This window comes from Ctenopharyngodon idella, chromosome 15 (genome assembly GCF_019924925.1).
Source record: "Ctenopharyngodon idella isolate HZGC_01 chromosome 15, HZGC01, whole genome shotgun sequence".
Taxonomy (NCBI): Eukaryota; Metazoa; Chordata; class Actinopteri; order Cypriniformes; family Xenocyprididae; genus Ctenopharyngodon; species Ctenopharyngodon idella.
The window spans coordinates 17,666,653-17,694,484 of record NC_067234.1 but is presented as its reverse complement, the minus strand read 5'-3'; the positions used below and the strand labels follow the sequence as shown (position 1 = coordinate 17,694,484).

Below are 27,832 nucleotides of genomic sequence, written 5' to 3'. Positions count from 1 at the left end.
AGATATGTTTTAGTATAACTTGATTGTGTTCATCTGAAAGAAGTCATATATACCTAGGGCGGCTTGAGGGTGAGTAAATTATGGAATAATTTTAATTTTTGGTTGAACTATCCCTTTAATTGCATTATATATTTTTAATTTGTTAAACTGAGAAAACTTACATTGTTCATTGTTAATTATAATCTGCGATTTTTATTCCATTTCTTTTATTATTATTTTTATTTATTACTTGAATAGATTAACCTTTGAAGGGCAACATTTTTGCCATTTATACAGCAGTGTAGTTGATATAGCAGCTGTATTTAATGTATGCCCTGGCAGTCGTGTTGCAGGTATTGTGTCATCAATGTCTTAATGTTTTGTGAACCAAGGCCCTCGCTAGTGCCTGAATGATACTGATTCACGACAAGGAGAACATGGGAGGCGAGCGGAATGACACAGACAGCAAGTCTGTTGCCAACAGTTTGCTCATATTTATATTAACAATACAAATCATAAAAACAGATTTGGCCTGTTCAACCTGCGTCCCACAGGCCTCCTGCTGTTCAAACCAGATCCAAAAACAGAGACCTGCTAGATAACAATATCTCTGTCTCCATCTTAATCATAGCCCTCATGACTTGCTTGTATTTACACGTGCGGGGTTGTTAGAGCCAGTGCTGATAAAGATGAAATGCCAGACACATGCATTCGCATGTCATGTGTCCCCTAAAATAGGCTATTATTTATTTGACACTGGCTTTAGTTGACTTTCAAATCTTTAGTATTTAATACAGCTATAGCTAATGGAGCATTGAGTTGAACAGTGTTTCTCCACTATGCCCCCACTGGCCCCTGTTTCTCAGGGAAGAGGCATGGCTCTGCACATGAATGTATCTTCACTGTCCATTAAAGCGTCAGCCGGTCTCTGCTGCACTCACGGTTTGATCTGTGTGGGGGAAAGCTAGCATGATCACAGACAGCTTGAATTAAGCCTGATGTTTATAAGATCCCGTCTGGCAGAGACGGGATATATTATATATATATGGGTCAGTGACATGACAGGTCTTTTTTTTTGTCCAAAGGCCTTAATAATAATAATAAAAAACAAAGATATGACATCCAAAGAATGTAAGGTAGTACAACTAGATCTCTTTTATTGAATCTAAAAGGTTTTAATTATATTTTGCTACATATAAAGGTATTTTAAAGATTTCAAAGTGTCAAAAGGTCAAAGGCCAATACAGCCATTTCATTTGTGATTAAAATATCTTAAAATGTAATAAATGTATATATTTTTTATTTTGGCATGATTTTATAACATCATATATCAACATAGAGCAAAATGGTATTAAAATTATGTGTAGACGTCGTTACTTTGTTTCTTTGAAATGAATTTCATTGATGTCATTCGGAGTAACCGATATAAAGGGACCATTTTGGATCATGCGGTCAATATCATGTGACAGGATGTGACATCATTCAGACACCTGCAAAGGACCACATGGTCATGAAGCAAAGTAACTCACTCTCTCTTAACTATTTGAAAAATTCATGTTTTCACTTGATCATACATCGAAACATCAGGTCATTCGGTACAACCGCTATAAAACATGGAAAATGTTGTAATATTTTAAAAACTTGTACTAAATATAAAATGTTTGATTGTCCTTTTGCTAGCTAGCTAGATATCAGCCTGTTAGCATTGTTTGAAAATATCGTCATTCGGTAAAACCGAAATTTTGGTCAAACCGAATGACATTTTTGGTGACAAATTTTGTCCATCTTGTAAAAAATGACAAAAGCAGTGTTAATTGATTATAAAAACCACACAATCTCATTGTTAACACTTAATAAAACTTAATTATATCTCCATTTTTTTTTTTTTTTTTACACTTTTAAAACCCAATTTAATATAGCTGTTTTATATTTTATTATATTTTTAACTTTGATATTTTTATCCTTCAGAAATCATTGTAATATGCTGTTTTAGTGCTCAAGAAACATTTCTTACTATTATCAATGTTGAAAACAGCTGATGAGTAGAAAAAAAAAATTGAAATAGAAATTTTTTGTATCATTACACGTCTTTACTCTCAATTTAATGCGTCCTTGTGGAATAAACGTTCTAATTTAAATAAATAAATAAACTAACTGAATGGTAGTGCACGTGGAATAAGGGTTATAAGTAAAAGATTATGCAATAATATTAAGGCTTGGGTTTTAAAGATGTATGATCCCTGAAGATCAGTGAGTTTTCTTTTCCAGAAGCACATACGGAGTTGAGTTTTGGGAGAACTACAGGAAAAGAGCGCTAGACATAGCTGCTATTGATGTAATGACTAATTTATTCCCTTCTCCAGTGTAAATGTAAAATTTAAATGAAAAGCGAATGATAAAAGTTTGATGTGTTTTATTTTTTTGGAGAGGAACCTCATATCCTCCTCGATTGTCTTCCTGAAAGTCATTTAGCTGCTGATCAAACATGCTTAAACAACATCAGAATATTAAATATGATTTGTCATGCAGTGTGTGTTTTTTCCCAGTGTGATGAACAGCACGACTGAACTCAACTCTTTGTTTTTCCTCTCGTCATCTATTATCTCAAATCTAATAATGTCTTAATTAGTCAGATGTGATCATCTATCAATATGACCCCCATAATTGAAAGAGTCATTACATGATTGTTGAGTAGATTTTGACTTTCTCTTTTCAGCCCATGGATTTGCTGCAGCTTTGTGTGTGTGTGTGTGTGTGTGTGTGTGTGTGTGTGTGTGTGTGTGTGTGTGTGTGTGTGTTTTTAGGCGAATTATAATGGCAGGCGGCCTGGTGCTTTTATACTCTGAACTTGAAAGGCTCACAGACGGGACAAGTTTTTTTTTTTACAACCACAACAGTCAGAAGCAGCTCTTAAGAGGCTCTGGGTTTGGCAGATGCACAGACCGAGCAGAGAAACAGCTTACCTTTGAAGTGTTGGGGGTGAAAGAGTGCAGGAGTGTGTACGTTAACCCCTCACTCACCTGCCGCTGTCACCCCACTCTGGGCTTCACTCATGTAGCGATCGATCAATCAATCAATCATCGTTCGTTCGTTCTTCGTTCATTCTGTTATACTGATTAATATGTCTATGGATTCAGTAATTCAGTCTCAATAATTTGCATTTCATCTTAAATTTTATGTAATTTATATAGTAGTAACACTTCAGTTGCATATGCTACAAATTACGTTTTTGCGGCTGTCGTCTAATGGTCCTCTCATGATTGGTTTTGCAATATTTTATACTTTTCATTGTTTTTCCAAAATAATTACACTACAAAAGATGCAAATAAGTTTAATTTAGCTAAACATCCCATCTGGGTGTGATTTATAGATAAATTACAAAATGTCACATTCGTTCAGGTTTGTTGTAAATTTATGGCTAAAATATTATCAGGGCATAAAATAAATATTACAGTTCAAATTCAGTGCAAAACAGACTATAAGCTTCATTTACTTCATGCATATATCATTTCTTTTGATTTTGGGGTGAATATGACATTTCTTAACAGTTTTGTGATATTCAGCCATTTCCGTTTCATCCTCTATTCATCCTCTTTGGCTCATTTTCGTTTCCCACCTCTGTTTCTCTGTGCTTATTAAAGTGTAAGTGTTTGTTGTGGTATTTCAGTAATGATGAAGGTTTCACTAGTGTTCCTCAGTCAAAACAGGGGAAACCCATGAGGCTTTCAGAGAGGATGTGGCTGTGTATTGTGTCTGGTGTGGAGCAGAGGTCCAACTGCTTTAGCTTTAATATTGTGAAGACCATCTCTTCCTCAGAGAGCAGGACTGTTAATTAAAAAGCCCTCTGCTCAGACTGAACCGTTCCATTTAGAGCTCTGACACCCCTGACACTCCTTGTGCTTATTTATAGCTGTCCTATTAGCTGCCCGCTCTCAATTCTGCTTAAAAGCTACCTGGATTTCTCCTGAAGTGTACTATGGACAAGTTTTTATAAATGCGGTTTGGATCTCCCTCTGTGAGATTTGAATATAGAAACAATATCCACAGACAGGATGTCTTTAAAATTTGAATATATCTCTGGCCATCTGTCTGGTTTGTTTGCCATCCATTCAAAACAGACTTGTGAAACACACCCTGAGCAAAACCAGCCCTGTTTATGTACCCGTCAAAAATCAGACGAACGCCTTGAATGTGCTTTTTTTGGTTTGAAAGGAATTTGTTTAAATACTAGGCAGTAAGGCTGCACAATATTGGAAAAAACTAACATTACAATCTTGTTTTTCTGCAATACATTTTGCGATATAATAAAAAAAAATGTTTTTTTTTTTTTGTTTTTTTTTACCAGATTACTTAAACTTATATTGAGAAAGAATTAATCATTTGTTAGGGAGTGCATCTGCATAGAAAATAAAAATAATTTTAAAAAAAGCTGAAAAAGCATCCTTTTAGGGTTGAACGATTTGGGAAAAAATGTTGGTGTTCTTGTAACTAGTTCATCAGTTCATCTCTTTCACTTGATCTTTCATAGGCCACATTCACTGTTTTTGACCAATTCAGTATGACTTATAATAATAATAATAATAATATGATTTTATTGTAATTATTATTTAAAAATAAGAAATATATTGCAATAATATTATTATTGTAGAATAAAGATGGTTGAGGATTTAATGAAAATAATTTTATTCTATAATATAACTGTAAAATTTACATCTTCATTTCTTCATTTTCAAACGATAAACCATCTAGCATTTATTTCGGCCGTTTGATGGCAAATAAATATGAGCTGCTGGAAAATCATTTGTGTTAATCATTTACACGCGTGCAGCTCCTTATACGTCGGTTCAGTGTCTCGATTCACAATAAATGAACTGAGCTGCTGAAAAACACTGCATCATGAGCTGCTGCACATATTAAAACTAAAACCATAAAAAACACTACCTTTACTTGAAAGAAAATAAACATTAACTGAAAGAAGAGAAAATATATTAAAAAAAGGGGGAATATATATGGAAAAAAATCATATCCCTTTGAAATAGTTACTTTATTTGTCATACAGCCTGAAATCAGAAAAAACCTTTTCCAGCTTTATTTACTAATTTTGCCTTGCAACAAAAAAAGAAAAGAAAAAGGCAACAGTTCTGAAAATGAATAAAACAAACCCTGAAAAACTAGAATAACAGGGTTGGAATAGTCATCAGTCCCCTGATTTAATACTTCTCCTTTTGCTTTAATTACAGCCATTCATCTTTTTGTATATGTCTGTACTAGCTTTGCACACCTAGATTGGAGAGTATTTGCTCATTCTTCCTTGCAGAATTGCTCAAGTTCAGTCAAACTCCGTGGTGAGCGGCAATGGACTGCTCTCTTCAAGTCCATCCACAGATTTTCTATAGGATTTAAGTCAGGACTCTGATTTGACCACTCAAGGACATTCACCTTCCCATCCTTAAGCCATTGCGTTGTTCTTTTGGTGTCTTGATTAGGATCATTGTCATGTTGGAAGGTGAATGACCTGCCCATCTTCAGCCGTCTAGCAGTGGGCAGCAGGTTTTCCTCAAGAATTTGGATGTACTTGGCAGCATCCGTTTTCCCTTCAATCCTGACCAATCGCAATGCTGCCAACCACCATGCTTCACAGTATGGTTAGTTTCGGGTGGTGTGCTGTGTTTCAGTCCAAAAAGGTCAGTTTTGGTATCACCTTTTGCCAGATGGCATCAGAGACTTCCAGGTGTGTTTTTGCATAGCGCAAACAAGACCAAGTGTGGCTTCTTTCTTGCCACCCTGCCATACAGGCCAGCTTTGTGTAAAGCTTGTGAGATAGTTGTCACATGCACAGACTGACCAGTCCCAGCCATAAAGCCTTGAAAGTCCTTCAAAGGTGCCTTTGGCCTCTTGGTAGCTTCCCTGATCAATGTCCTCCTGGCTCTGTCATCCAGTTTGAAGGGAGGGTCTGATCTAGGCAATGTGTTGGTGGTGCCATACACTTCTTAATGATGCTCTGAACAGAACTCAGATGGATAGCTAAAGCCTTCGACTTGTGCCTAACTTGTGCCTTTCTACCAACTTTATCCCAGAAACCTTTTGAAAGCTCTTTCCCAACCATGGTGAATTCTTTGCAGTACCATGCATTACTAACAGTGAAATCTTCAAGAAACAGCTGGTTTCATTCTGAAGTAATCAAAACCACTACAGTTCATGTTTTGTTTTTTTTCATTTAACTTGATGTACTAAAATAAATAAAACTAAAAATGAAATATATAATCAGTAAACACAGAATATAGTCAGTCACGGAACAAATTTTAATGGACCCTAAAATTTTGCATACAGGATAAATGAGCTGCCCTGTGTCCAATCCCATGAGCTTCTGATATTTCCTAATATTTCATAATTTAATAATATTATTTGTGAAAATAATAATCAGTAAACTGGTGAATTTCAATTGTCTCATTACTCTCTACATTTTACAAATGAAGAGTTTGGTTCCAGAACGCGATAAACGCCATTTTCAAAAAAATTGAGTTTCCGCCAAAATCAGTATTGTATCTGGTCGGTATTGAAAAGTCATTTATTAATTTTGCGCAAAATTCAATATCCGCCGTGTTATTCTGTCATGTTTTCTCCCTTTCATTCCAAAACGCGACAAATGCCAGACAAATGCCAGTGCAGAATGCGATATATCCGCTCAACCAATCACAGCGCTCCATTCCACGCACTGTAAACAGTAACGGCGGCGCTCTGAATACACCCGGCATCCTAGTTTTCCTTATCTGCTTTGTGCTGTGAGATCAACAAAAACAGAAAAATGAATAATTTTGACGGCATTGATAAACCTGTGGTGAGGAAGAAACGCAAGTCATCGAAATCTAATCATTTACGTGAGGAGATTAAGAAGATGAGGCACTCGGTCAAGCTGTTGCTTGTCCCACGACAGCATCAAACTTCTGTCACGGTCCCCAAAACTGAATCATGAACGTTTTTTAAAAGCCAGTTTTTAATGCCAATGTACTTGACAAATGTGGTGGCGCCTGATACTCTTTAATCTGTAATGACAAACGGAGACATAATTAATTTATAACATTAACAAGATGACTCGATGAACTCATTTTGGGAGCGATGACTGAATGTATTTTTAGTCAAATGCCTGTATATAAGATTAGTATTGACAAAGTTCAGAGGCTGTCATATATGTGAATCAACTTACTTTGTTGAGTATTTCCAATATGAAAAATAACTTTTATATCGATGGATTAATTGCGTTTTGAAAAAAAAAAACGTGTCATGGATTTATTGCATTGTGGGGGAAGAATAATCCGTTTTTATAATAAACCTTTGAAAATCAAAATCTAGATTTGAATTTTTAATGTTTTTATAACTAAAAGATGCTATGTGAAACAGAAAATAGTGGTTTTCATCTTGGTAAAGAAAACACATTTTTACTCAAATTAATCAAAATGGATTTACAGCGTTTGGAACCAAACTCTTCATATATTTAGAATGTGAAAGATACAATATAATTTGCAATATATGTGAAATTATGTATGGAAACGGCTCAAGGCAGATTTTTTAGCGATACAACAAAATTTAACGTGAAAGTGCGTTCTTTTAAGGATGACATCATTGCGCACACCAATTTATCGGTAAAAGATCAATTAAATGGAAACGGGTTGGAGATTTCACAAACTTTTTTTAGGCATATTCACTTTACTGATAACAAAACGGAGCTAAATTTGAAAGATGATACTAATGATACGAAAATAACACTGAACATGGTGCCGCGCTTCACTCTGAAACCGGCAGCACATATATTTATTTAAATCGCAGTCTTCGTGACGGCGTTAAGCACAAATCAGGATATTGATTTTATTTCGATATATCATGCAGCCCTGCTAGGGAGTTTGAGAGCAGCAGTGGATGATTTACATAAGGGTCATCCTGGTGAGGAGTTACCTGTGAGCTAGCTTTAGCTTGCTACTCTGAGATGCACTGATGACATGGAGCGCAGGCAAAAGCGCAGGCTTGAGTCAGTCGCTCTTTCTGAGTGTGGTGGCGAGAGGCCAGGGATGCCCCCACGCTGTGTGCAGTGGGCCGCTCAAGCATGACTGTCCTCAGGGCATCACCGACGGTTTTTCGTGATGAGTCCTACTAGCAGAGATGCTACGGGGGAGAAAAAACGAATATCCGGGAGTGTTACTGCTGATGGAGAGTGATGAGGGACTGTAGGAAGTCGGGGAATGTATGTGTGGGAGTGTCTCTTTTGTCGTAATTATCTCTTCAGCCATTTCCTGAGCACAACAAACACCACCCTGTTTTTGGCCCTGCCAGAATACAGTTTGATTAGGAGCTCCGGCTTTTCTCAAGCTGCTTCTAGCTGGACTGAGCATGATTGGTTCTTAGCGAAAGCGGGAGGAAGTGGCCACGGCATCTGCCATTACTGGAACCGTCCTCAACAGGAGAGCTCCTGGATAATAGCATCCATTTGTCTAGAGCATGTTTTGGCCTTCCTAAGTGGCTTCAAAGGGTGATTGAGAGTATTGTTGCTAGCTGGACTGATTTGTTTTTTTTTCTTCATCCCCTAAAATTAAATTAACCAAAACCTCACTTCCACATGTTACTGCATTTTTAGATTTCATCTAGAACTGGTATGTGACGTTATACACTGGTAGAGATCTGTTATACCACTTATACCGCAGTGTTTATGCGGCTGTCAGCAGCAAGGACTGCTTTAAGTAAATTATGCATAAGAGAAACAAATAAACAGTTTCTGTTGTTTATGGTTGCCAAGGTTTGTGTATGTGGTGCTTTTTTAAATCAGAATTATTTAAAAATGATTTAGTTATTTTTACTATTTAGAGTGTTTTGGTTGTTAAATAATATGAGAGTTAATATTTAACCGCTAATAATAATAATAAAAAACTCAAAGTGAATATCCATTTTAATGCCTAAATTCACTAAGCATTCAAAACAATTCATTTGAATTTATTTAGAGTTTTACTGTCTGCCTTTTATTGGTTATCAGCCATAACAAGTAATAATTATTGGTTTATCGTATAAGTGAAAATTTTAATATTGGTGCATCCCTAGTTATATAATTTAGCATTTTCATATATACTGTACTCTACTGTTCAAGTCAGGGGCCAGTACAGTACAATGTTTTTTAATGTTTTTGAATTAAAGGGTTAGTTCACCCAAAAATGAAAATAATGTCATTTATTACTCACCCTCATGTCGTTCCACACCTGTAAGACCTTCGTTCATCTTCAGAACACAAATTAAGATATTTTTGATGAAATCTGATGGCTCAGTGAGGCCTGCATAGCCAGCAATGACATTTCCTCTCTCAAGATCCATTAATGTACTAAAAACATATTTAAATCAGTTCATGTGAGTACAGTGGTTCAATATTAATATTATAAAGCCACGAGAATATTTTTGGTGCGCCAAAAAAACAAAATAACGACTTATATAGTGATGACCGATTTCAAAACACTGCTTCATGAAGCTTCGGAGCGTTATGAATCAGCGTGTCGAATCAGCGGTTCGGAGCGCCAAAGTCACGTGATTTCAGCAGTTTGACGGTTTGACACGCGATCCGAATCATGATTCGACACAAAAGATTCATAACGCTTCGAAGCTTCATGACCTACGCCTTCCCTATTCAACTTACGGAAGAAGTGTTAAGTGACGCGACGCCAGTTTACACTTTCTTCGTACTTTGAATACGGAAGGTGGTCTGGCAGAAGTTAGATATTTTACTTCATAACTTGTTAAATATGGATTTTTTTTTACACAAACGCATCGCTTCGCTTCAGAAGGACTTTATTAACCCCCCGGAGCCGTGTGGAGTATGTTTATGATAGACTTCTTCAGCTCATACTCGTTTGGTAACACTCACCGCCATTATAACGCTCAGACGCATCAGGATAATATACCTCAGATTGTGTTCATCAGAAAGAAGAAAGTCATACACACCTAGGATGGGTGAGTAAAGCTTAGAGTAATTTTAATTTGAAAGTGAACTAATCCTTGAAGTGTAACTTTTGGTCAATTTAATGCCTTGTCCTTGCTGAAAAAAAGTATTTCTTAATATCTTTTTAACAGTAGTGTACAAAGATATTAGATATAAGATTTTGGTCACACCCCCCAACCTTAACCACATCCATGAGTTTGAGTTTTGTGTAACCTGTCTAGAATACTAAACAGTTAGTGTCCAGTTTTCTGTGTAGACAGAATTCATAGTTCCTTTGGGCCTCTTTTCCTTCACAGCTAAATGGTTTGGATATAAGAACAGAAATATGCTCATGTTTTAGCCAGATCCTACTGTGAATCCTCATTTTTATTCTGTTTTCAAGGTTGGCATCTGATCTAACCCCGTTAAATTCTGTTTTATCAGTTTATGACTGTCCTTGTACTGTGTCCTGTTAGCAGAGGTTCACAAATGGGATCTGGGTTTCTCTCACCGAGTGACCCTCGATGTTGTGATCATGAAAGAGTGTGAGTGGGCTGAAGTGTCCGGACTCTTCACCTTAGGGCGTGACCCTGTGCTAGCACTGCCACTGTTATCAGTGTTCAACACATTCTCCCTCTTCGTCATTCACAGTTGCCACACACGCAAACACACACCCACTCCAGAGCGTGGACAGATCTAGTAGCAGAGCCCAAGTCTGTGCTGGCACTGGGTCTAACGAGTGCTTGGGGGCCTTTGTGAGGAAATTAACCATGAAGTTTCACAGCCAAACAAGCCACAATCAGCCTCCGATGATAACTCATCTTTTAGTCTCTTTGCTTTCCCATGATGCACTAAAATGTTCCAGCAGTGCAGACTGCGGCTAGTCCCTGTACGCTTTCGCTTTTCTCTCCCAAGCTCTATTGACAATTTGGCACAGCATGGTGTGTGTTTTCTGCTCTGCTGCACGCCATACCTGTCACTTATTTTTGATAACTGATTTATTGTGTGTGTATATATATATATATATATATATATATATATATATAATGTATATATGTATAAATAAAATATAAAAAATAAAATGTTGTTATTATTATTATTATTATTATTATTAATGAACTTTTGTTATTTTATATACTTAATTTTATTATTATGATTGTTATTATTATTATTTATTAATAACAATAACATACAGTAGTCAACATTTAAAATGGATCAAAAAAATTCATCAAAGTCCTAAGAAAAAGGTTTTAGGACAACTTTGATGAAAGGTTTTGATCCACTTCAAATGTTGACTACTATAATAATAATATAGTTATTTTGTTTAATAATAATAATAATAATAATAAATAAAGACATAAGTTTATTATTACAATTAATTAACTTGATTATTTTAATTTATATATTTATAAATGTTGATAAATAATAATAATAATAATAATACTAATGTGCTTTTATTATTTTTATTTAATTATATAATAATTTATTATTATTGTTGTTGTTATTATTTATCAACACTAACAGTATAACAATAATAATGTTTTGTTATTTTAGTTGTTGCTAAACAGTAATAATAATACCGTGCTTTATTATTTTAATTTAATTATATAATCATTTATTATTATCATCAACAATACATTAATAATAACTATAATAATAATAATAATAATAATAATAATAAATTATTATATAATTAAATTAAAATAGCACATTATTATTTTTATTTAGTAACAACTAAAATAACAAAACATTATTATTGTTATACTGTTAGTGCTGATAAATAACAACAATAATAATAAATTATTATATAATTAAAATAATATTAGCACATTATTATTATTATTATTATTATTATTAATATTACACTAACAGTATAACGATAATAATGTGTTGTTATTTTAGTTGTTGCTAAATAAAATAATAATAATGTGCATTTATTATTTTAATTATATAATTATTATTGTTATTAGTAGTAGTACTATTATTATTTTATTGTTGTTGATGATGATGATAAAAATAATTAATTTTTATAAAATAATTTTTTGTTCATTTTGATGTAATTACATATTTACTTATATTTAATTTATTATTATTGTTATTATTATTATTATTATTATTAATAGTAGTAGTAGTAAAGGGACTCCAAAACGTAGGCTATGTGTGTGTGTATATATGTGTGTATATATATGTTTTTTTTTTATTATTATTTCTTTACAAAGCCTAAAGAAAACATTCATTATATTTAAGTTCAGTATGAATAAAAGGCATCTGTTTAAGGTGTATATGAAATAACACTGTAAGTGACATGAACACAACAGGCCTCTCATACTCCAGCATGTAGTCTGTGCTTCGCCTCCCCCACCACCTTCTTTCAACCTGAAAATCCTCTCCAAATTACTGCTGTGTTAGGCTACCATATGTTCGTCTCTCTGATCCTATTTGAATGGGTTTACCTGAGGGGTTGAGTGGGGTTGGAGGATGGTTTGTGGTTGGGGGCAGGGTGGTGTGGAATGTGAGCGGCTGGAGGGGCACATGCAGGACTCGCCCTCGGCCTGGCACGCTGGTGTCCCTCCCGTCGTAGGCATGTGAGTCCCGCAGCACAGAACACATCACAGCAGAGCCGCCGGTTACTGCAGCTTGACCGTGGCCCTTTGGATGATCTTCTGCACACACACATACACAGGAACACTCAATGTATATGTAGTATAGCCAGAGGGGCCTGTAACTCAGAATCTGTCTTGTTCCACTAATGGGCTCGTGAGGGTTTCACGCTTCCGGCTAACTGGAGGAAATGTCTAGATTGGTGGAGAACAGTTCTGATGATAAAAATAGAATAATAAGCCCATTATTATGGCAAACCATTTATGAGTCAGTTACTTATACTTACCCTGTTATCATTCCAAACCCTTCAGACTTTCTTCTGTAGGACACAAAAGGAGATGTTAGACATAATGTTCATGCTACTGTTTTTTTTCTTACATTGAAATTGAATGGGAATGAACGCTGTCCAAATGACAACTTCAAGCCTTCTGAAGCCGTAAGACAGCACTGAGTGAGGAAAAGAAGAAAAGTTGTACTTTTATAGTGCCTTTTTGTCATTCGACCTTGAGAACATTTATCCCATCTCATTTTCATTGTATTGAAAAAAATGTGTGTTGTGTTGCATTGAAACAAGATGAATGAAATAATATATACACTGTTCAAAAGTATGGAGTCAGTAAGATTTTTTTTTAAAGTACTTTTATTCAGCAACGAGGCATTGAATTGATCAAAAGAGACAGTAAAGACACTAAGGGCCTATCATACACCCGGCGCAATGTGACGTCAGGTGCGACGCAAGTGTTTTTTGCTAGTTTCAGCCTGACGCAGTTATCATTTTCACGTTGTTTAATTAGTAAATGCACTCGTGCCCATCTGTTCACCCATGGGCATGCTGGTCTGAAAACAAGGTGTGTTCAGGTGCATTGTTGGCGTGTTGCTGTTTTGAGGGAACTGAAAACGACTGCGCCATTGACCAACTGAAACCTGCTCTAAAGTCAATGGCGCAGTATTTATTTTTATTTTTTTGTTATTTAAAGAGCGTGTTAGTAATATGCGCCCATAGGCGGGTGCACAACACACATACACTCTGCTTGTTACACACAGGGACAGCAGCACACAAACATTTTTAAATATTAAAAATAAAAGGATTTCTCTGGAGAAGTGTTCAGTCTTGTAAATAGCAAATCCGTCATGGCATGAGCTCAACTAGCTTTTAGAGGGAATGGGAAATGAAACTCTGATTGGTTTATTGCACGTTACACCCAAAACACACCCATGACTCATTAAGAGACTAGCTACAGCCCTTTTGGACCATGCGGCTGGCACGCCGACCATTTTTTATGTCGTTAAACTAGCAAAAGAGGATTCAGACATGCCCTAAGTGCACCATGCAAGATTTCTGTATCAAATAAATGCTGCTCTTTTGAACTTTCTATAAAAAAAATCATTATGGTTTCCACAAAAATATGAAGCAGCAACTGTTTTCAACATTGATAATAATAAGAAATCATCAAATCATCATATTAGAATGATTTCTGAAGGATCATGTGACACTGAAGACTGGAGTGATGATGCTGAAAATTCGGGTTTGCATTACATTTTAAAATATATTAAAAGTTATTTTAAATTGTGATATTATTTCATAATATTACTGTTTTGCTGTGTTAGGTTAGTCATCAGCTTTGCTGAGCATAAGAGACTTCAAAAAAATCAACCTCACACTTTTGGAACGGAAATAGATTCCTGTAAGTTTTCTGGAAATGTGAACATGTGCAAAGATGTAGGTCTATTTTTAAATGTTTGTTTGTTTGTTTGTTTGTTTGTTTCAATGTTACAGCAACAGTACAACATATCAAACAGGCTGTACTTGTCACATGGAATTAAATAAAGCTTCAATTCTGACTAAGGTTTATAAGCAAACTAAGATTGCATGATGGGAAACTTTCATTTCCTAGTCATGTCTTGCTAGTTTGTCATGTTGTAGAGTACAGCACATGCTATAAGCTCAGCCATTGCGCATTAAGAGCTTTGAGAGATGAAGGAAAGGTGGGTAAGTCGTTCTATGTAAAACGGCAGTAAACACTACAGGGAGCAGCGAAAGAGCCTCGCATGTAAGTCTTTGTATTTAACGTCCTCAGAGAGCCGCTGTGCATATGCTCACTCACTCTGCCTCCCTCCACATGAGCTCTGTTTTCTCATCCTCTGGGGTGCTTTGAAGAGAGATGAAATAAAATATTTGATTCTGGTTGGAAGGAACAAAACAAATAACACCGAATATAGATTAGAACACTTTTATGTCTCCCTTTTCTGTTAATGGACCCCTTAAATTAATACTTCCCCAAAATTTTCGAATGGCAGCGAGCCCTCCCATTGTCAAGCCGGAGGGAACACAAAAGAGTTGCACTATAATCCATTATCTGCCATCTTCCCCTTGGGCCTCCACTGTCTCCCTCTGATCGATTCTGACAGTGCCACCGTCATGTGACTGTGTGTGTTTGTCTGTCTGGGTGTGTTTCGTGTGTTCTGTCGCTATACTTTCGTTTACTGTTCATACAGCCTGTTTAAAGTTCAAAACTGGGAATTTAAATAATGCTGATTTTACATTTTTAGCATTAAATATTAGTGATAAACCAATCAAGGATGCATGATATATCGGTACCATATCGGTTAGTGGCTGATATTTGGGTTAAAATATATAGATATATATATATATAAAAAAAAGTTCATTTATTAGTATTGGACAATATTGGATATAATGTATATTGATCTACAGTATACGGGACATATAGCTTATGCTTAGCCTATTTTTTAGGGATGCAAATAAAAATTCTCAGCCAAAACCGAAAATTTTGGATGCACTTGGCCGAAAACCGAAACCAAAAATTCTTTTTAAAAATTATTTATTTATAATTTTAAATTAGCTTTTTTTTGTATAATTGTATTATTAAACTTTTTAATGAAATTCAGTAATTTTACTGATATTGAATTTAAAAAAATACAAGCCAATAAAAAAGAATAACCACACTTTTATTGAAAGTAACACACTAAAATTGGACAGAAAATATATTAATATTAAATATCAATATATTACTCTTTATTCAGTTTCAATGCAGCAGAATCAAATTTTACAGATTTATTTTTTGGCGGGGTGGTGTATATTTTCGTCTCATATTTTTTTGGTCATTTTTCTCTTTCAAATAAAAACCAAAAATGCAATTTTTAGTGGCCGAAATTTCGGTGCATCCCTACTATTTTTACGTTTAGATTACCTTTGTCATCATCTCATGCTTACTTAAAGTTAATCTTTAAAGACATTAATAATTTAACACTGTTAAATGTAATGCTTTTTTTTTTGTAAACTTTGCATTACAATGTTGCGATGCCTTCTTATTTTAATATCTATTTGGTATTTTAATATCGGCAATTAAATTAGATTTTATTTATTTATTTAAACTTACTGTGTTTTATACATATTAATATTCAAGTCAGTTGTTTTGTCAGTTAACATTTTCATGGTCACAGTAGACAAAAGAAATCAATAACTCAAAGTTTCAGCATGCTTTATAATTCTTTCAAGACTCTTAATTGTTTTAAGAAGCATATTAGCAAACTTTTATTTTTGTCTGCCAGTCTTTAAAATGACACTGTTAACATCTTTTCAGAAAGGGCTCTTCTATATTCCTGAAGTCTCGTACTATTACCATCTCGGATGCACTCATGTTTATGTAAAAATATAAACCTGAAAACACCATATGTTGATTAACTTAAATAGTCATTTAGCAGGTGGCAACTTGGTTGAAGCCTTATATAATTTCAAGACATTTTTTTCTTGCAATTTCCAATTGATTTAAAACATATTCTGAAGAGAACAAAAACAATTAATGAGACAAAAAAAAGACAGTCAATGGTATCATTTAGCTGATTGCAGATTACAAACTAAGAAAACAATAGAACAAAGATGCGAATCAAGTGAACAGTGCTTGAAGTTTTCTGACAACATTATCATATAAACTTTCTGGAAAAATTTTCAAAAAACACAGCAAAAGTAATTAAATGTACAATAAAACTACCAAAATAATTGCTGTAGTCTCCACTGCATGATTATTTCATATAATGCTTTGCTGATTTGATGCTCAGTTTGATTGTGAAGCAGGTCTATAATTAAAATGACCTGTTTCTTGTTTGTTTTTCCTTTAGGCCTAACTTCATTATTAAACTTACAACAGTAGAGCGGTGAGCGGTTGTCTGGTTTTTCTGTCAGTATTGTTGTTTGATTAATATAACAACAAAATATATAGTGGCGGGTCTGTTAGGCTGCATTTACACTGAATGCACAGATCCATTCATTTAACACCCATTTTTATCCCATCTGCTTACATTCACTGAAGACTGACTGCATTTACAGGGTTTGTCCTGGATCAAAAATGGTGCTCGGTGGTGGCAGAACGAACACGGTCATCCACACACACAGTACAGAGTACCTGACCCATGTGAACTGCCCTGTACTGACTATAAATCCGAAGAAACAGTCTGTAATATTAACTTATTCTATTTATTCATGAAATAAAAAATAATCACTGTCAACTCAGGACAGATCATAAAACAAAGTGCCTAGAACTATTTTATATTTAAAAATCTGTAAATTTATATGTAAAAAAAGTGACTGATTTGAAAGGTTAGTAATAAAATGAATAACAAAGTAACACATTACATAGAAAAAGGTCTATTTTTTTGGATTTACACTCTAAGACTTAATGCACACAGATCAAATCATAGAGTATCAGATTGTTTTGTTCTGTCCATTGCTATAGTTATCAGTCGGATTCAATTTCGCATTTAAATATGGTTGTCAATCCAGAAACGTTGCAATGTGTAGTTAGCTGCATGAAAAAAAAATAATAATAATATACAGAAATCGAGCAAGATTGCTGCCATTATAATCACTGAAGCTGTCACTTACATCGTGAAGTACACAAGCTGTGCTCCTGCGAAAACTCCAATTATAATCACTGAAACACTTATTGACATTGTGTTTATACTGTGTTGGTTATAATGAAAAGATTCACAAGCATTCAGAACTAGCGCTGAACAAAAACTCTGACTAACTTAAACACATCTGATTGGCCATTTCGTTCACGCGCTCAACAGATATGTCTGCGATTGGCTACAAAGCTCAACGCCGCAAAAACATGTTGTAAATAGAAACCTTTGACGCTCTTCACAGAGCGCTTAGACAAAAACTCACAGGAGCGTTCTAAACGTTTCAGCCCAACGCACTTATCATTTTCACATCCAGCGCCATCTGTTCACCCATGGGCGTGCTGGTCTGAAAACGAGGTGTGTTCAGGTGCATTGTTGGCGTGTTGCTATTTTGAGGAACTGAAAATGACTGCGCCATTGACCAACAAGAACCTGCTCTAAAGTCAATGCCGCAGTGTTTTTTTTTTTTATTTAAAGGGTGCATTAGTAATACGCCCCGCTCACCCTTACCCCATGTTTGACTGCTAGCAGCTGAGGAGGCTTTTTTCATGGACAGACAGCTGTGGAAGTGTAACGGGGCGGCTGGCAGTATCTCATTCTCAGTGAGAGGGGTTGATGGGCTACATGTGAGGCTAAAGTACTAAAACTCTCTGGGTAAAAAATCTGCTTTAAATTACTTATATTTGAAATGTAAAATGTCTGTCTAGACCAAAGCCATCGCAAACCACCAGTTCCTCGCAAAACAGACAGCATTAATCAGAATACATCCTTCCTCCACCCCACTTGCCATTTTGTCGCTTTGTGGTTAAAATGAGGCTGTGTGTTGTTGTTGTTGTGGGTTGTGAGTGAGCGGTTAGTTAACATGCTGCAGGCATGTTGCGCAGTAGTGCTCATGTAGGAAACACAGGCTTGAATCCAGCCTGCAACATTTCATCTTTCTCTACTGTAAAGAAACATAAATGAGGCAAATTAGGAAGTAATATTGGAAAGCTGTTACCTGCAAATAATTTATGCTTATTTTTAGAGCATTTGATTTGAAGCCTGTGAGAGAGAACAAACGATGTGACTCTTCAATAATCCCGTCTTCTCATTCCTGCTTTGATGTCACTCGCTTCTTTTTAATATTCTTTATCTGTCACCTAAATTACCTCTTTAATCTGATTTATGACCAGATTAGATTTGAGAAAGTGAGTCTGTGAGCACGAATGAAACCACCGCTCTGTTCTATTGGGCATGCTCAAATCGTTATGTCTCGAACACTTTTAATTTCCCAAATAACTAGGTCATTGACCTAAATCTACTGCCAGCCAGCAAACGATTTGTCAAAGCCACTATCTGCATTCTACCCCTGTTTAAATAGCAGAGGATTGTGGGACAGATGCGCTGATGTGTGTGCGATGTGGTTATCACACATCTGTGTGTCGGCTCATTCAGATCCTCTGCAATTCTGTTTCTCTTAGAGTCAAACTGACATTTGAAAGGCTGGCATTATATAAAGATTTTGGGTTATTCAGATTGTGTGTAATTGGGTAGTAAGTGACAGAGACATGCTGTACTTCCTCTAAAACTATTTTAAACTGTTTTTCAATTCTTTTTGTAATTATTGCTTGTGCAGTTTCCAACTTTTCAATGTATGTCTGAAATTTTACAAGGTTAAAAGACTTTTAATCCCCTCCTGCTATTCATCCAACTTAGATTTTTCAGTTTTATGAAGCAATTCGTATGTAGACACAATGTATGTGTATATATATATATGTGTGTGTGTGTGTGTGTATGTGTATATATGTATATATGTATATGGATAGATGGATAGATGGATGAATAATCTTTTGGATCAAAAGGATTTTAAATTCATTCAAATGTATCCAAACTTTTGGACAAATTCAGATCATATTCTAAAGTCTTGAAGTTGGAAATAGGAGTTCATGAACATGTAATTATTTCAATATAGAAATATAAATTTGATCTCTGTAACATTGTGTCCCATCAGATTGCAATTCTCCCCATGGGAGTTTTACAAAAGTCTTTATTTGCTCACATTTAGAGCTAGAAGAAAGTTTTTCCTCCTTTTTTCCCCAGTAGAACCAAAAGTTGTTTTGTTCACAGTGTGCGGAAGGTGAAGTTTCATAGTGGCTCCTTGTTCTGAGCGCTAGTGGAAGTGTGTCACATGAATCAAGCGGGGGACTTCAGATCGTCACGTCACCACGATACGCTGCCTTTTTGATTCATTATGCAGGCATATGCTAATCCTTGCTAGGCTAATTCAAACACAACCTTCAGCCCCCCACCTCCAGGGGACCGGCGTGTTAAACAATCAGCGTGCGTAACAACTCTGACGCAAACCCTGACTGACGTGCTGGTTTGAGCTTGGGCCCTCCGCTCCTCTCGTCACCCCTCTGAAAGGAAGTGTACATCAGTGGATCAGACGCTGTGTTATTTGAGGTTGAGGGGGAAGAATCTGTGCAGAGGGCTGGAAAAGAGGCCGGGCTCTGTAGATTAATTAGGAAAATCAAAGTGGCTGGGGACGGAGAGCTGTGTGGCACTGCCAAAAACCCTACAATCGCTCTATCCTCCCAGGGCTCGGAATGAAAAGCCAGATTCTCTTAGCGCTTTTCCTCTGTGACTGCAAAAAAGGCAATATGTCATAAATCAACAATGTCTAGTTCCTCATCAAAATGTTGCCCATGAAGTATTCAGTCTGTGATTTCCTGAGTGTGTGCACAGCGTCTGTCATCTCTCGACATGTAAGAAGCAATTAAGTATTAATGCAGCTAAGTAAGTAGTTAATTGTCAAGTGTCTCTGCATGTATTTTATCCCAGCCTGCTTTTAGACCTAAGGTTTCAACATCCTGGCCCTATGGTCCACGATGTTGATGACTAGTCCAGTCTTATGCCTTACAAAAGGCATAGGATCAGTGTGAGAGGACTTTAGACCAGCAGATTGAACGGTCACTATCCATCCAGCGCTACACTGTCATCTTGTCTTGCATTTGTTGATCATGTACATTTGTTTTAACTGAACTCATCTTAAAGGATTAGTCCACTTTTAAATTAAAATTTCATGATAATTTACTCACCCCCATGTCATCTAAGATGTCCATGTCCTTCTTTCTTCAGTCGAAAAGAAATGAAGGTTTTTGATGAAAGGATTCCAGGATTATTCTCCTTATAGTGGACTTCAATGGTCTCCAAACGGTTGAAGGACAAAATTACAGTTTCAGTGCAGCTTCAAAGGGCTTTAAACGATACCAGACGAGGAATAAGGGTCTTATCTAGAGAAACCATCTGTCATTTTCTAAAAAAAAAAAAATTGTAAATGTATATGCTTTATATAAACAAATGATCGCCTTCAAGTGGTTCCGCCAAAACCGCACTTTCATATTCTTCAAAAAGCTTACGTATTCCCTATTCAACTTACGGAAAAAACAGAACTGGCGCCGCACTCATTTCGTAAGATGAATAAGGAAGGCGTAGGACATGCAGCGTAAGCTTTTTGAAGAATACGGAAAGCGGAACCACTTGGAAGGCGATCATTTGTGTTTATAAAGCATATACATTTATATTTTTTTAGAAAATGACCAATCGTTTCTCTAGATAAGACCCTTATTCCTCGTCTGGTATCGTTTAAAGCCCTTTGAAGCTGCACTGAAACTGTAATTTTGACCTTCAACCGTTTGGAGATCATTGAAGTCCACTATAAGGAGAAAAATCCTGGAATGTTTTCATCAAAAACCTTCATTTCTTTTCGACTGAAGAAAGAAATACATAAACATCTTGGACGACATGGGGGTGAGTAAATTATCATGAAATTTTAATTGGAAAGTGAACTAATCCTTTAAACATTTGGTTTTCATTTGGATTTCTGAAATTCAGTGCCGTTAAAGCAGCGAAACGTGAAGTTTGTGCAGTGATCCATTAAATCTTTTTGTAATGTGTTCATTTTGGTGCTCAACAAATATGAAATATTGTTAGGTTTTTTTTTTTGACAATATACTTTACCATTTAGAGTTTTGAGGTTGGTAAGATTTTTAAAAGTGTTTTTGAAAAAAAAAATGTCTCTTATGCTCACCAGTGCTTCAGTTATTTGATCAAAAATATTGTAAAATTTTCTTTTAATATATATATATATATATATATATATATATATATATATATATATATATATATATATATATATATATATATATTATTTTACTATTAATTATTTTAAAATATGTTTTATAAAGATTTTATTGGTGGACATTGTAGTACTGTACAAAGTTTTTGGCAACTTTGTACCTATTTGGCCTTAATTTCACAGTCAACAGATTTGTTTCCCAAGGTTGTGAGTTAGTATGGATACCGAAATGCCAGATGCTGGTAAAAACCGATATACCCATAACAATTTTGGTATTAATGACCAATTCAGCGAAACTACAATCATCCCTTCTTCATCCTAAGGGATGTTTTAGGATCCACAGCTGACTTCATGTAGATTTCTACCATAGCCAGAACAACAACTTTCTGCATTATTTGTGGCTTGAAATGCCCTTGAAATGAGTTCTTTAGAGCAGATGACTTCTGTAAAGCATGTTATTAGGAAGTCTTGAATGCACCGAACGTACAGCTTTATTTTTCTTAAGAGTTCTGTTTCATGAGCAATTTCTGGGACTGTTCGTAGTTTGAGCTTTTATCCTTACAAAGCACTGTGCAATTTACCAAACACTTAAGGGCAGTTCCTTTAGTGAAAGTATAAACAAACACAAAGTTTTTCTCCTCTGAATTGGTCTGTATTTGTTGTCTGTTAAATAAGCCTCTTGGAAAAATACATCCTCTTGCCAGCGGCCTGCATTCTTGTTGGGTTTCTAAAAATATATTATTTTTCAAACATGCCATTGTCCCCTCAGTACCAATGTGAATATGGTCGATGTTGAATTATTAACGCCTGAGGTAAAATGGCTGGCCTCAGATTACAGAGTGATCTCTATAGGTTTCGCACAGTTCAGAAAGCCCAACCCAAAGAATAGCACTCCACGAGAGAGGCTTTTAATCACAAAGATATGCTTCGGCAGGAATTACCCACTTATTACGTGGCTCCCATTCCCCTGGTTTGAGGCAGATTTTCATCAGCACATTGTTGTATCCACTAACTGGTATTATATTGATACAAAACACGGCAATCTGTCTGCGATACGGATCTGCATGTGTTAGCCAAGCAGAATCAATAGCCTTTGAGACTAGAACAAACCTTCAAGGAGCGAGACTCGGCTACGGCTACGCAAAGTGGATTCGGCTCTTGTAGTATTCATGAGATCTGCTTTTTTTGTCTTATGGATTTTTCGCTGGCTTTGAGGAAGTGCAGAATTCACCTTGAGTTTGGCTTCGCACCACAACTGTTCTTCTAGATTTCCTAGATCAGCTTTGCAAGGCTTTCTTATCTCTGTGTAAACAACATAATTGTATAATTACACAGTACAATGAGATGGCGTGTTATTATGTTTGTCAATGAATGTGTTGAAAGATACCTTCTGTATTCTGTTAAGTGGACAAGTTTATATTCATAATTCATCTTGAAAAGATGTTTAGGAAAGTGGAAAACTTTGTGCTACCTAGTGGTTTAGAGGAAAATAAAATCAAAGGCACCATTAGCCCCGTTGCACCCTATGGTTGCACCCTATGACTTTCTTCTTTCTGATGAACACAATCAGAGTTATATTAATAAATCTCCTGACACATCCGAGCTTTACAATGGCAGTGAACGGGAAACAACGAGTATGAAGCTAAAGAAAGTGCATCCATCCATCATGAACGTACTTCACACGGCTACGGAGGGTTAAAAACGATGTGTTTGTGTAAGAAAAATGTCCATATTTAACATGCTATAAAGTAAAATATCTGGCTTCTGCCAGACCGCCACAAAAAAAAGAGTAACGGACTCAACATCAGTTCCGCTTTTTTTGTAAGTTGAATACAAAAGGTGTAGGACATCGCATAAGCGTTTTGAACTGCGAGAGGCATTACACTTTCTTCCTGAGTTGAATACGGAAGGTCTGGCGGACGAGTCAGGATATTTATTAATATATCTCAGATTGTGTTCATCAGAAAGAAGACAGTCATATACACCTAGGATGGCTTGTGGGTGAGTAAATCATGGGATAATTTTCATTTTAAAGTGAACTAATCCTTTGAAAGTGCAAAAAAAAAGACTCAAGAACTATTTTGTGAGAGAGAACCATTTTATACTTCCAGTTTGATCTAACCACTCTTTAGTCCCAAAGGATTTGTCCATTTGTTGTCAGCTTGACCTTAAATCAACCTCTATCTTTCTTTTTAGAACGTCAAACAAGGCATTTTTGTTTCTGAGGACATGTTCGTACTCTTGGAGAGAGAAAAGCCATATGTGGAGTACTTGGATAAAATTTTCCCTTTCAGAAAGGCTTTTCATCTTTGAATAGCCAATGATTAAAAGTGGATGGGGAGAGAGAGTGAGAAAGAGATGGAGCGATAGACAGAGAGCGAGAGTGAGGCATATCTTTCTATTTTAGACGTTTTGCTCCGTTATCTCCAGGAAGTAGGTCCTGCGTGTGAGTCCTGAAGAGCGTTCGGGGAGCTGGAGTCCGGGCGTCAGTCTGGCTCACGTGGCCTCGTGTTGTTGTCGTTTTCTTTGGCACCTGGAGACAGTGCGGGGAAGGATTTTGCGGCAAGGCTGCTGACACGGCATTAATGAGTTAAATTAGACGACTCCCCCTCGTGCACGTCTGTGAAATTAAGCCTAGAAGGAGACAAAAGATAACAGAACTAACAGTCAGGTTTTTAGCCCAGTCAGGCCAGTAATTTACATCAGAAATATGATTCATATTTATTTTTAGCACCATATTTTTTTTATATGCAAAACATTGACTCTGAAGTGTTTCCACAAGCATCACCAAACTGAACTGCAAAAATGATCGTTTTCAAACAGGTTTTAAACACTCCCCAATGTGCCTCCCATTAGTCGGACACACAGATAGTCCCGCCCCTAAATCCACGCTATTGGTCGAGTCAGTGCTGGTCAGGATGTGCAAACAAACTCCATCCTTGTTATCCATGATAACTTCCTGTGCATTGTCTGTCGCATTTTCATTCATTGTGTATATCTGCACTAGTCTGTCTCTCTTTATTGCTCTATTTTACAAGAAACTCGTCTTCATTTCCTGCTGTAGTGTTTGTTTTGATACTGAGGAGAGATGGCAGTGCTGTAGCGATTGCCTTTTTATCAAAGAAACATCTCTCTCTCTCTCTCTCTCTCTCTCTCTCTCTCCTCCCCCTCTCCCTCGTGCTGTTGTCTAATCCAGCTTGTGAATCACATGCCATGACCAGGCGCGTGTGTGTGCGAGAGTGTTTGTGCATGTCATTGTGCCGACCCAAGAGAATTTTTTCTCCGTTAATCATTCATTTTACCGATCAATGTTTCCTCATACCCTGAATAAACACCTCATTTGTATTTTAATCCCTAATATATCTGTCATAAATCTGTTCCACTTTGTTTTACTTCCACATAGATTGTTTCGATAAATGTAGCAAACACATTGTGTGATATTGTTTGAACATGTTGTGATTTATTTATATATGTTATATATATATATATATATCATACAACACATTGATAGCACCAAATCAGCATATTCAAATGATTTCTGAAGGATCATGTGACACTGATGTCATCACTAGAATAATTTACATTATAAAATATATTAAAGATATTGCGATTTCACTTTTTTAACTTTAGTTAGTGTGTAATGTTGCTGTTAGAGCACAAACAGTATCTGCAAAGTTACAACACTCAAAGTTCAATGGAAACGGAGATATTTTCTTTTAAAGAAATCACTGTTTAAGGACTACAACAAACGGCTGGTAGGGACTACAACGAGCTTCTTCCTGGGTTGGTGACATCACTAACCCTAAAATTTACATAAACCCTGCCCCCGAGAACACTCAACAAAGGGGGTGAGGCCATGTAATTGCATTACAGTATGTAACACAAATGCAATAGCATGTCATAAAAGAAAGATAACAACATGACAAGTTATAGCCGTAATTAAACTAAACTACACCTGTTCTGTCCATGCAGCATATATTCTCTGGCTCTGTAGGATCTTAAACAGTTCCCAGCAGGAGCGATTTATAGATTATCATGACAGAATATGCTAATCAATGACTTTAAGACAGTTAACTTCACATCAGCTCCATAAATTCATCAACTAACCGTTCAGAAACGTCCTGTTTCATTCTGCATGTTGTCACTTCTTCTTGAGTCTCTCCATCAGTGTCCGACTCCGTTTTGAACGTAAAAGACTGAACAGTTACTGACATTTTCAGTGAGATAAAGTTAATCAGAGCTGCTAAGTGGTAACACAAGCTCTTGAAACTCCGCCCCCTTTTGAGAGCAGCAGCTCATTTGCATTTAAAGGGACACACACAAAAATGCAGTGTTTTTGCTTCCCCTTAAAAAGTGACAAATTTAACATGCTATAAAAAATGATTTTGAGATAAAACTTTACATACACACTCTGGGGACATCAGAGACTTATTTTACATCTTGTAAAAGTGGCATTATATGACCCCTTTAAAATAGAAAACAGTTAACATAATTATATTTCACAGTATTACTATTTTTACTGTGTTTTGGATCAAATAAATACATCCTTGCTTTCTTTCAAATCATTAAAAACATCCGACCTCAAGCTTTTGAACTACTTTTATTAGTAGTACTTTAATAAGCAAGCATGTTTTTCACCGTAAAACCTTTAAAGGGACAGTTCCCCTGACAAATGAAAGATCATCATTTTCTCTCCCTTCATTGTGATCCAAACTTTTTACGGAACACAAAAGAAGATATTATGAAGAATGTTTCACACACAAAGCCAATGACTTTGATTTTTCCTGTATGGACAAAACGTAAAAAAAAAAAAAATCTAAATATCTTTGTGTTCCTCTAAAAAAAAGAAAAAACTACACTTGTAATTATCATAATTACATGAAACTGTTGTGTGTATGTTTGCGTGAGCATGAATTGTTTTCCAGTTGGAATGTTCCATTCTGTTTCAGGTGAGGCGTACAGGGACACGCTGTGGTTACACCTCTGAGGTTTATGAACCACATTTGAGTCAATTATTATAAGACAAAAACAGCTATTAATATATATAACACCCCTAAGAATTTTGAGTTGTGAAAAGCCTATACTATACATACATTTTATGACACATCTATGTATTGGTTTGAGACTTACTGTACACTTTATAGTTTGCATAAATATACACAAGATGAATTTCAGAATCATTAACATAATATGAAAACATTTTCCCTCTTGAATTGATATTGTCAGTACATAAAAATGAACTGGCAAACGGCAGCAAGTTGAAATGACTCTGTATGACGAGGAAACGATTGTGTAATGTGTTTAACATTGCTGTGGAAAATGTGTTGCTGTTCTGGGAAGAAGGAGAGGCACTTACACCAATTGGCATCTCTCAGTAAGGTCACATCAAGCTGCTCATAGCAGAGTGACGACAAAAGATGTTCACAAACCGGCAAACGTTCAAGGCCATTACTGAGGGCCCTTCAGCGCTTGCCTTTTATCAACAAATCGTCTCTCGCTTGCTCTTGTGTTCTTCGTTTTGTGTCAGAACTCAACAAAATATATGATGAAGTTGCAAATTAGCTCTGGGAGAAACGTATATGAAATATTCACACTGTATAAAATGAATCAACAGTATGATTATCAATTATTTCAGGGCACTTTCAATTTTATCGTTAAGTCGCAGTCCCTCCTTGTATTATGACTTGCAAGTATTAGCATTAGAGTTGATAGATTCAATTCATTTTTATGAATCAGTTCAAACTGTCCATTTCAGTGAAGCCATTCAATGATTCATTTGTGTCACCAACAAAGTTTATAAATGTAGATAAATTGCTTTGTATTACTATGTGGTGAAACTGGTTCAGTTTTGATCAATCGGTGTGGAAAACAAGACTGTATTATTTTTAAAATAGTGTTTTGCTTTATTTTACTTCTTGTATTAAACATTCTGAATGATGGTTCAACCTTTATATATATATATATATATATATATATACACTACTGTTCAAAAGTTTAGGGTCAGAAATCAGTGCATTAAATTGAAGTGACAGTAAATACATTTTTAATATTTAAAAAGCTTTATATCTCAAATAAATGCTGTTCTTTTCATCAAAGAATCCTGAAAAAATGCATCACAGTTTGCATAAAAATATTAAGCAATATTTTCAACACTGATAATAATCATAAATGTTTCTTGAGCAGCAAATCATCATATTAGAATGATTTCTGAAGGATCATGTGACACTGAAGACTTTTCAACCATTCTTTTAATTTGTAATAATATT

The 27,832-nt window shown here is 35.8% G+C and overlaps 1 protein-coding gene and 1 long non-coding RNA gene across 2 annotated transcripts in view; one reads left to right on the top strand and one right to left on the bottom strand.

Annotated features, from left to right (window-relative positions):
- nlk2 (nemo-like kinase, type 2) overlaps positions 1-27,832 on the top strand; it is an 85,798-nt gene that overhangs the window by 6,146 nt on the left and 51,820 nt on the right. The window lies entirely within an intron of this gene.
- LOC127495014 (uncharacterized) lies at positions 23,646-27,454 on the bottom strand. Its single transcript, XR_007925038.1, has 2 exons — positions 25,674-27,454; positions 23,646-24,200 (listed from the first exon to the last, which is right to left on the bottom strand). It is a non-coding gene; the product is annotated as an uncharacterized LOC127495014 (long non-coding RNA).